Here is an 11696-nt window from a genome sequence, read left to right as displayed (position 1 = left end):
GTGTGAGGCGACCTTGATGCGAGGCTTTGAGCAACGCTTCAATGCAGGCAGCTTACAGGTAGCACAGTACCCAGCTAACAGGTAGTGCTTGGCTTAAATAAGGATTATGAATACCCTATCAAACGAAGGAAACATTCCAACCATAGGCAGTTTTAATAGGTGATTATTAAGAAATGTTTCCGTAAGCACTGTGCCTCATGCATGCACTGGTAATCTCAGGCGATGTAAAACTCCTATCTACTCGTATAGAAACTAGGTCCCTGTGACGTCATGTAGAGTGGCATCGTATGGGCGCATATCTTGCCTTTTTCAAATGAGGATAAAATTGACCGTTGCCATTCGTCTCAACCGGTATTTCTGAAACTAAATACTTAGTATTTTATGAACACACTAATGCTGGGTTTCAAATCGCAACCAATGGATTTCGTTTTTTTTGATGAAGGAATAGACGTCACTGCACACAAATATGCCATCCTTATCATATCTGATCACATTTTTCACCCCAAAATATTCTTGATAAACACTTACCTCATTCAAGTATGCCTGGACTAGCCACGGGGATAACGTTTACGGAGTCACGCGCAATGCAAAATAGTGCTAAAAATCCACAGAGGAAGAAATCTTTTCTCACAATATATATATTTCGCACAATTTCGAACACTGCCACTAAACAACTGATTTTGCATGGAGAAAATTCATGCGGTGTTTATGCAAGAATATATATGAATTAATTTCTTCTTTTATTAGAATAAAATTACAAAATCATATTCAAAAACATATAATGGTTTTCATAGTATTAGATCCTCCCTTTATGGTCAGCAATGGACATGAAAAATACACTTATCAACCAACTGATATTGTCTTTCTTATCAGGGATGAAAGACAGAAATAGCAAAAACAATATGTCTTCAAGGCTATATTGAAAAATCATGGCAATACAAGAAAACTAAACCATAGTACAAGGTATTCATTTGAAAAAATATTGCTCTAAGGTTCATACTGTACGTGAAACCATGTAAAAAATTACAATGAATAAATGCCATCAAACTAATTATGATTTCAATGCATCATTGTCAAGATTGAGTACCTAGACATTGGATCTCATTGACAGAGAATGCAAGACATAAATAAAATAAGAGAATTAACAAATAATACAAAAAATTATTGAATGTAGTTCACCCATTAAAAAAAATAAGTCTCAATCTTTTTTATGTGCCATTGTAGGTTAGGATAAATACAATATACAGGTGTTACCAAGGAGAATGTATGTTTCTTTTTATCAGTGTAACACCAGTAGTAATGAAATAATGATTATAAATTCAGAATGCAGATATTATCGCACAAGCATTGCATTCGAGCAGTTGAGCTATTTGTGATAAAGGCATTAAAAATTCAAAATGGCATGTTATAATAAAAATAATAATGATACTATAACATAAATATCCAAATTTGTATATATAGGCTTTAACTCAAGCACCGAATAGGTAGCAATTGTGAAGGCAATGATTCATGTTGGCCAGTCACTTTTCAACTCCCGGTTCACCAAAATGACTGACGTGGAATAAAATACGAATCTCTTCTTCGAGACTATGAATTTCAGGAACTTAAGAACAATAACTTCAAGGCACTCATCTCCGACGTTTTGTTGAAGGCACATCCTTCATGTCTGTTGAAGCAAGGAAACAAAACAGATATGTAACAAAATTGTTTGGCCCTCATTAATTAATAAAATAAAATGCGGTAATTATTATTAATATTATTATTGTTATCAGTCAGGGTTCTCCCACTAATTAAATTATAAAAATCTCGGTTTTTTTCCAGGTTTATTCGTAACTTAACAATTGCCATTTTAGGCAGAAATATATATCCCATAAAAATCATAGGCCGAACGTTAACTAAAAATTTAACAAATGCAACAGATGCTGTGATTGTAAACGCAGAAAAAAAAGTGCAATCTCTCATGACCTAAACTATCGTAAGCAAAATTCATTGGTTCCGACTCCATGGGGCCTGAGGGGGACCGAACCCACCCTCTGAAATTCGTTATGGATGTGAGGAAAAAAATGTGTCGGGCTTGTCGATTTTCCGCGAAGAGTCCAGATATCGAGATTATAAGTTATCATGGTTCTAATGTTGATCGTATGGCTCATCTAAAATGCTTAAAAAACTTAAAAATCACTACTTATAAAATTTTCCGTGGCAGGAGGGGGTCCCGGTTTGGGACCCCCAAATATTTTTTTGGAAGTCGGCATCCCTGGCAACGTTGAGGGCTGTCTTGAGGTTGTGATGGCGAAAATGGAGGGGGGGAGGGAAGAGAAGAAGTGTCTGATTTTATCGCTATGGTTAATTACCAAATTGTGACGTCAGTCCTTAATAATAATATTTAGAGTGGCAACTGGATGATTAGGAGACTAACTCAAGTTATCTTGCAGGAATACTCGAAATTATTGTATTCAGCTTAAATTCAGTCCTTCCTTAAATATAATATTATTGTCTGGTGTAATTATTTCCAGGCTAGCAAATTTTTCTCTCCACAAAAAGAAGCTGTAACTAAGCAATCGAAGGAAACTCAATAAGAGAACATGGCAGACCATATTTCAAATCCTTGGGTATTCTAACCCTACCCTATCTATTCATTCTGCAATGTTCCTCCTTTGTTAAGGAAAATCCTCATATATATTTCGACATTTCCCCTCTCATGACACCAAAGACAAAAGGGATATCTGCCTGTTGAGATTCGAATCCAGTTTCAGTAAAAAAAAAAGGGCCACATTTCATCTGTTCTCAAACTCATAATCATCAGCCTCCCACAGCTAGGAATTATGGGCCGGGGGTAGTGTTTAGGTGCAACTAATATCGGGGTGTGTGGGAATATGGAATACCCATTAGGATAAGCGGTGGAATTTCAATATAAATTGTTCAAAGTGAGTTTTATGTCTTTATGAGGGATATTTTATCAATCCTTACATATTTCCTTTGGTAATATCAATCAAATTAAGTCATATGGATTAAACTAAAAATTTCTCTGAGCTCTGGGGGGGTTTTATCCCCCAACAAACCCCCCCTCGCTGTGCCAAACCTATCTCCTAAACTTGAATGAACCATGAATAAGCAAAATTCAAAAGGCAATTTAAGTCTTTCTTTCTTAAGACTGCCATTTATAGCAGTGCAGAAAATTATGAAGTGTAAATTTTAGGTAAGTACGTACTTTACGTGCGTTTTTATGCAATGATTACTTATGTTTCTCTCCAATATAATGAGATATTTTTAAATTTGATGCTTTCTAAAGTCTCTAAAACCATTAAGGATGTTAAAACTATTATTGTATTAATATTTTCATTTGTCCGGTAATTTGCTTTTACAAATATAGGACACGTCAAGGAGTGAGTGAGTTACAAAAATATTAAAATTAAAGAAAGGAAAAAAATGCAACACATGAAGATTTTTGTGGACAGAATAAAATGAGTGTTTAAAAAAAACTCACAAATGTTGCAATTGAAGAGGGACATATTTTTTACTAAGAGGGAGTTCATTAAATAACAATAGGCCCATTTGCCATGGGGAATAACTTCAGATTTTAATTCTTATGAATATTTGTTGGAGGCTTATAGCACTATAATAACAATGATAATCATCATTGGTTGCATTATTAGAAATATTCATTTTCGCACAAACAATTGCAGCGTACACGAACACAAAAAGGAGAGGTAATACATCAAATTTTCCTTAATAGATGGCAACATGTGGATTATAGCAGGCATTTTACCTAAAAGTCGCAGTATCCCCTTTTGAATTTAGAATATTATTTTACAGTTGGGTTCCAATTAGTGCCACAGGAGAGGAAACTAAATATCACGCGAGAAATGGGATGATCCTCAGGCACACCTTAGTCTTTATATTGTAGACATGAAAATCTATCCTCAGAATGCGAAATATATTAAAAACTTAGGGTATTTGAGAAAGGATAACGTACAAAATAGAATTCAGCAAAATAAATTGACAATAATACATCAATATATTCCATTTGAGCCATTTAAACTTTCTTACTCTGACCACCTACTTTCACCCCATCCACCCCTTTCATCTGCTCCCCACACTCCTCTCAACAATTGATATAAAGCAGCATTGCTTCTGTGGTGCTACTCACTTGTTATTCATATTTCACCTGATGATGATGCTAAGCATCGACAAACATGGTTATTATTAATTAACCAGTGGGCTGTACAATAAGTTTTACCATTTTATTACTAAAAAATTGAGACTACCTATCTATATAAACTATTTTTGATCATAGAAAATATTTTTTTTCTGATTTCAAGGAATTAGATACAGAACAATAAAAAGTCTTTTGTTATTATTAATTATTATGTAATTGGATGGAAATCAGTTTTATAGCTTTATAGGATCCATGCTTCATATGACATTGAGTGACCAATATATGTTGTAATCGAGAGTTAACTGCAATTAGAGTATCAGTTAGGTGGACTTTTCATAAAAATTCCTTAATAAAATGTTTACCAAGTGAGTCACTTACCTCATTCACTAGCTCCTCATTTTCGGAATCACATGTTGCATGAAGAAGAGCGTGAGAAAAGGCACCTGCTCCTGCAGCGTCCTCATTCCTATCTGCGAACCGTACTTGACGAGCATTCCCGGGACGACCGAAATCAACGATACTTCTTTCCCTAAAGGTGTTTTCATACGCAAGGCATTTCTTATCAAGTCGTCCATGTACGCCCCTGAGTCTTTCTTCGTTGATGCTTCCTCCACAATTTTCTCGTTCACTTTCTCAAACAGATAATCGTCATACTCATAAGGACAGCCTCGATTTTTGAAGATCAAGTACATCACCATCTGAGCCAAGCTTTGAGCCAGGGAAACTTGAGACCCAAGAACTTCAGTGTTGCGAAACGTATCGCGATATATTTTATCCTTAACCAATTCTTGCAAACCCATACCTGCCAAGTAAATCCTGCCTACAAAAATGTCGGCGAACGTATGAAGTTTTGCTCCATCACATTTTTCACCATCCAGGTTAAACAATCGTCCCACTACGTTGGAGATATTGGTGGAATCACAATCGATAAGTACCTTCACTCCACGATTTCTCTCCAGGAACTTCAGCATAAGAGAGGTGAAGGGGGAGGCATTGTATATTTTCTCGTAAAAACCTCTGACTTTCTGTGTTTTCTCCTCGTTATTCATCCGTATTTCCGTGAGACTCATCATCACGTCAACACATCTATTCTGGGCTCTATTATTTCTCTCTTCTTCAGTTTCCTGGTCTCCGTCCTGAGTAGCACCACCTTCAGGCGAGTCTGAAGATGAAGAACTTGCGTCGTCGTCCTCCTCTTCCATCTCTGCCGTCACATAATCCTTCAGAGGAGCGATATCTTCAGATAATCTAGTGACGCTCTCCTCCAGTTTTCGGAGCAGAACGTCCCTTGAAGTGATCTCTTTGTGCATCTCGTCTCGCAGAGAAGCAAATTTGCTGGATAGGTAGTTGCGCAATTCATCCGTTGAATCTCTGGCCCCTTCCTCTGGTTCCGATTTCCTCTTGAAGGTTTTCCTCTTTCCGTCTGCCATTTCAACTGCACCGAGAAATAAAAAAAGAAATACATCGAGTATGAGGGCTGCTCAGGAAATAATGCACCACTATTGTTTTCTCAGCTGACAACAATGGTATCAATGAGTAAAATTACCGATGTATAGTGAGTCGGATTTTCAGGATATCAGGGCGGAGGGATGTTGGAAAATAACCGGATTGAATTCGATCAACGAAATGTTGGAAGGAACAAGGAAACATTGATTCACAAATGCAAACTCAGAAACGCATTTAATATTAAACGAGCAACGTTTATTTCCATTGACGGTTACTAGGGGACTCAGATTTACTAACAAAGAATAAGCACACATTACATGCACGACCATAATCACCACTGGCAACAAATATAATCACACTATCAGACACAAGTTTTTTATGTAAATTACTGAAATTGCATCAACACACTGCAAAAGGACTCTCTCTTGGTATTTTTCATTCTCTTATCATGTTTAATGAACGCCGCACCAAATGACTGTTGGATATACGATCAATTATTTTTATTCAAGTTTTTAACCAGAAAGTTTAAAAATCATTCATATATGGGTAAAAGTGAGTATGAGTTGTGGAGACGGTGGCCATATTTATGTCATTAAAATATATTTGTGAATACAAGCGAAATACAGATGTATTGCTTATTTCAATTTCAGCTTTCATCGGCGAAATATAGACGTTGGAAAATGGTTCACAATACATGAAAAATACTAATAATAGTTCCTACAAAGATCAAAACTAAAAGCAACATTAAAAATTTAAACAAAATTTTAAACCAACTCTTAAAACAAGAAAAAATGAAGGGTCAATATTTCGGCTCCACTGTCGCCATGAGCAACGCGAGTGAGTGGTACAGTTGTATTCATTGCCATGTTAAACTCAGCTCTATTGGCATATCATTCGAGAACGGTTGATTGCAGGATCTCCGGCATCTATCCGAAGGAGCGCGTGTAAGAGACGCACCTTTTTTTCCAGAAATGGAATCGGAAAACTAGGGTGCGTCTCTTACACGAACTTCTCATCTTCCCCCCGTCGCAAGTCCAAGGGGAACTGAGTGGCCTTGGTTGTCAATGTGAGTCGGTCATCTGAAACTCTGGGTCAAAAACAAGAGGCAGGCAGTGGAGTTTCTCCCTCAGTTGCGTATTTTTAAAATGTTCCTGTTTGCTTTTCTCACTCGTTAACACCGTGCCGTCGAGTCGGTAACTCAGAGGTGAACACGGAAATATATCGCGCGGGGTTTTTCGCTCCGGAGTACACGCTAAATTTACTCCCACGAGTGGGCATCCCGCGGAATTTATACTGCAAACAGTAAACGCATATCAAACGTAGAGAAACGCGTAGTTTTGAAGGACAATACCTGGTTAATCGTCAACATCTGTCTTGAGAATAAATTACAAAAACGATAGGGACCTGATTTTTCAATCACCTTAATACGCTATTATGAAGATAATTGCAATTAAAAATTATAAAGATGTCAAAAACTGTTGTTTAAAAAAATCGAATGGGTGTTTACATAGTCAGACTAAATGCACGGTTAAGATTATGAAAGATCACCAACGTTTCGGGTTCTATCCCAGTCAGCACAAAAGATATTTTACCCCATTATTACCCAAATTTTACACGGGTAAAATTGTGGTAAAAGATGGGTAACCTGCATGGTGACGGGTAAAATATCTGTAAATTTAAGAGGTAAAATTCGGGTAATTTCATGGTAAAACACGGGTAAAATTCGTACTTTTTCCGGGTAAAACTTCCCGATGCGACATCAGAGCCATCTGTGGAGCTTCAAAGTAAACATGATGATACTCCCTCTATTGGTGCTATTGTGAACTAACAGTACCTAATTTCAATGCGTTATAGGCATTCATATGCACGATAAATGAACGAAATCGACATTGATATTGTAAAATAACTGTTTATTGAATGAAGAAAAGTAACTAAATATACAAACACGACATATATTAGGAAATAACCACTTGGTGAAAGAGAAATAACAACAAAAATAAAACCCACATTCACGAGGACATACGTACTCGAAGAAATAGAGATGACTGAAATAAATAACAGTTATGTTTTAAGAGGAATTGCCAATTTGATTTCTTTTCAAACTGAAACAATGTTAAACTTGTAACTAATTTCCTTCCGCTAAGCACTTGGTGACAACAGCTTCCACGCCGAACTCCTAATGGCACGCTTACGAGGAAACAATTCACCCAAACGAGAATCCTAAAAACTGCTTCTCTAAAGTTTTTCAACTGAAATTTTCAATGAAATCACTGTAAATAAAGAGCTCTATACTTTAGCAGAGGTTGAGAGAACCAAATTTCAGTTATATTGGTTATTAAAAAGTATAGTGTCGTCATAACAAAAAGTGATGCAACTCTCTGGCTAAATTTTCAACTGAATTATATTCAACTATTTTCAGCATTGCATCAGGCAACTTAGTTTAGTTTACTTCATGCTCCAGTAATAGATAGAAATTATAATTACCAGGCACGTTACTTCGGCACCCACGTAAGACACTGCCTCCAAAAGACGCCTTGAGGGCGCCTTTCAGGTGCCTAGAGCAGGCGCTAGTGCCTTGTGCCTTTTTCAAGGCGCTTTAAAGGCGCCTTTCAGTTGCCTTTAGCAGGCACCCCAATGAAAAATTTTTACATAATTTCTATACATGGTATAAACAATGTAAAATTTTTATATACATATGTATATAGTTGTATAGGACGTATAAAATATGTAAATTCTATAGAAAGTACACAATTGCCATACGGAATGCGTGCAACGTACACATTTTGTGCAAATCTGTGTACAGTTGTATTACCTGTATAAAAATTGTGCAATAAATTTACAAATTTTATATAAATTTTTAGAGCCATAGCAATTTACACATTGTGTACACGGTATACAATTTACACAAGTGAATACAATATGCAAAAATGTATGGGAAAGGGCCCGTTTAATCACTAAAACAGTTACTTTCATTTTTACAATAAAACTGGAAGCTTGGTTATAAAATGTTAATAATATACACTTAATCAGAATTTTAGTAATACATCAATATAATCGCGTTTTACGCAATTCTCTTCATAAGTGATCCACCACAATAAATCCAACAAATTACTTTAAGCAACAAAATGTGCAAACAGGGACAAGCAAGTATTTGCACTACTTTTTGTATTTACAGAAAATATATATTTGCCATATAAAAAACTCAAGTTACAAATTTTTGCCCATGACGAACTTATTTTAATATTTCGGATTAAAAATCGTACTTTGAAACTTCCGCCAAAACGACCGGCGGCCATCTTGAGTACCCAACAGCCATTGCTACTCTTTTGTTTACTTGTGTTTACTTCCGTAGCTGCTCTATTTAGTGACTTAGAGAGTTTAGCTGTGCTATAAAAACTTGTTTTGCTAGCAAATTTACGTTGAAGTACGCTGCGGAAGAGGAAAATAATCCGTATTTCGCAGTGAAGTCTGGCGAAAAGGGATACGAAGAATATTGTTTCCTGCACAATAAAATCTACGTCGGAATAGGTTTCTGTGTACAGATTTCCCTGAAACAGTGGCTCTTAGTGGGACGAAGACATATAAGGAGATGCTTCTGTCAGCATCAACCCATCTCTGCGGTGCTGATCATGTAAATGTAAGTAAATGGAATATTTTTTTGTAAATCACCGAACTTTGAATGTACCCTTGTGTTCTATTACGATTGTGTAGTACGTACTATGTATGCCTAATGAACCTCTAATTACATTCAAATAATTATATAAGGTTATTCATAATTATATTATCAGTGTAATTACAATTTAGCACGATCTATGCTTTCGCTGGCATAGTAAAAATACAATTACTTAGACGGATTAAGTGGAAATATCAGGGTTCTCGCAGTAGAACCCACTTTGATAGCAGTTCTTTATGACATTAAAGCATTAGTCTCAATCTCAATTAACAAATGTACATGAAGGGTTTTTATTGAAAATGAATAACCATTGGGAATATGTCGAATAATCATAGTAATTAATAAGATGTTCAAGACATAGCCATCAATTTAACTCTCTCCGATCATTATCTTTTAGGTATCGATTTGTGCTTTTTTCACAAATTCCTTACAGTTGGAAGAGGATGCAGAAAACTACATAAACTTGGAATATGATGCGTGGCCCTTTGAGAATAAAGGAAACATAGTGACGCCTCATATACTAGAATGCCAGGATTATGAAATCGCAGCCTCTCCAGATCGACCCCTAATGAGGATCAAAGAACATTTATCGAGGTCCTGGACATGAAGAGCCCGAGGAGGTGAAAAAGGACCATGAAAAAGGATACATAATTAGAATGCTGCTTTGATGCTTTTACGGTCAGTCAATACTTTTAATAGGGAACTTATGTTAACCGCCTAATGCCAAGTTGCAAGTACTGTCTTTCTTTTACGATACTGGCTTTCAGAAATTAGCCCTTATCATAGGCGTAGCCTTGTCCATACTTTCCCTAAATCGACTTTTCAGCATTGCTTTTGCATTCCATGTGTACCAAGGGACAATACAACTTAAATGGCCTATGCATGTGGTGCAACATGGCTATTTTTCCTATGCCTAAAGACCCAAGAATGATTTCTGAACCAGAAAACCCTTGTAACCCCATCCCACAGCCAAACTTGTTCCACTATTATGATTTTTATGTTTTTGGCTAAAGAATCTTGAAATGGTGTCAATTGACACCATTGTCAATTTAAATACATAATAAAGGTAGCAATATAGTCTGTTAAAACAGTTAGGAAGAGTGTTAACTAAAATAGAGATTCATTGATGTATTTGCATGTTATGCACGCAAATTTTTCAGTTCAATATTGGAGCATATCACCAATGAATGAGGTATTTTTAATCAGTCAATCTTTAAACTTAATTAAACCAGAGATTTTAGTGGATATCAAACAATACCATGGCTCAATTTCACTCATTTTATGATTGTTAAAAGGCCTCGTTACACGGTACATTAATGCGTACAAGTTAATGTATGTTTGCGTGAATGATTTTGTTGGACCCAAATGGAACATGTACGAATGCATGAACCAAATTAGAACAGGCTCTATTTTCAGTGCATACATTCACAAAAGTTTGGTGGTTATACGGTACATTTTCGTGTTCATTCACGCATTCATACATTTAGACATTAACCCCTATGTGTTAATGTATTGTGTAACCAGGCCTTAAGGCAATTATAATCGCATGTTTTCACCTGACCTTAATTATTTATTGACCTTAAAACTCCCGAGTACAAAATAAAATCTCAAATGGATGGATAATCAATAAAAACAGTTTTAATGGTGTTTAACTGTGCCCCCTATTCCTATTTATGAATGTCTAATGCTGGAATATATTTTCAATGCAGGTGCATCATTTCAGCAGAGTTGGGGGTGACAACTGCAGAGAAATATGTTGGCCCCTAGTGAGGAAAGTGTTCACAGTAGGGCTTTCTGTTAATTAACATTCAGTCAACAAAAGGGCAAATAAAAGGGCTTGAAATCTACAGAAACTTTATATTTCATTCAAGGTAAGTCTTTCTATTTACTGCTTGGGCGAGTTTTTTAATTTTCATATTTACCATTGAAGTTTCTTGTTAATTTTGAAGTAAACATTCAAAGTTCTTATTTGGAAATTTCATTCTTTATCCCCTAGGTGCATGGTGCAGATATTTTCAAGATTATCATTTTGGTACAATCGATAAAGAGGCTATATATAAATGCAATTGGGAAATGGCTGAGCAATTAATGTCCATAGAAATCTTGTCTTGAATAAATGACATTTGTTATTTGGATAATTTTTTAATTTGCTTATGTCTTAGGCTGCATATAGAACCATATTATAGTAGATATAATGGTGATAGATTGCATAATTGTTTCATGTCAGAGTCAAGGGGTCATTGAAGGGGTAAGTGCTCCAGTGATATGTCCTGAAAATTGAGTTCGTCATTTTTTATATTTTGCTGTATTAATATCTCGTGTGTAAAAGCAAGTAATATTATTTTTTTGAGTTATGCTTCAGAACCCTGTATTTATATAAATTGGAAAAATTGTAACTGGTGTAGCCGATATTTGTACTGG

The 11696-nt window shown here is 35.8% G+C and overlaps 1 long non-coding RNA gene across 1 annotated transcript; it reads left to right on the top strand.

The window, feature by feature from the left end:
- The first annotated feature begins 8712 nt into the window (after nt 1–8712).
- LOC124170003 lies at nt 8713–11440 on the top strand. Its single transcript, XR_006867287.1, has 4 exons — nt 8713–9239; nt 9709–9953; nt 10985–11146; nt 11272–11440. It is a non-coding gene; the product is annotated as an uncharacterized LOC124170003 (long non-coding RNA).
- The last annotated feature ends 256 nt before the right edge of the window (nt 11441–11696 follow it).

The sequence above is a fragment of the Ischnura elegans genome, chromosome 13, assembly GCF_921293095.1.
Source record: "Ischnura elegans chromosome 13, ioIscEleg1.1, whole genome shotgun sequence".
Lineage (NCBI taxonomy): Eukaryota > Metazoa > Arthropoda > Insecta > Odonata > Coenagrionidae > Ischnura > Ischnura elegans.
The sequence above is the reverse complement of the archived record's forward strand: the minus strand, read 5'-3'. Positions and strand labels throughout refer to the sequence as shown.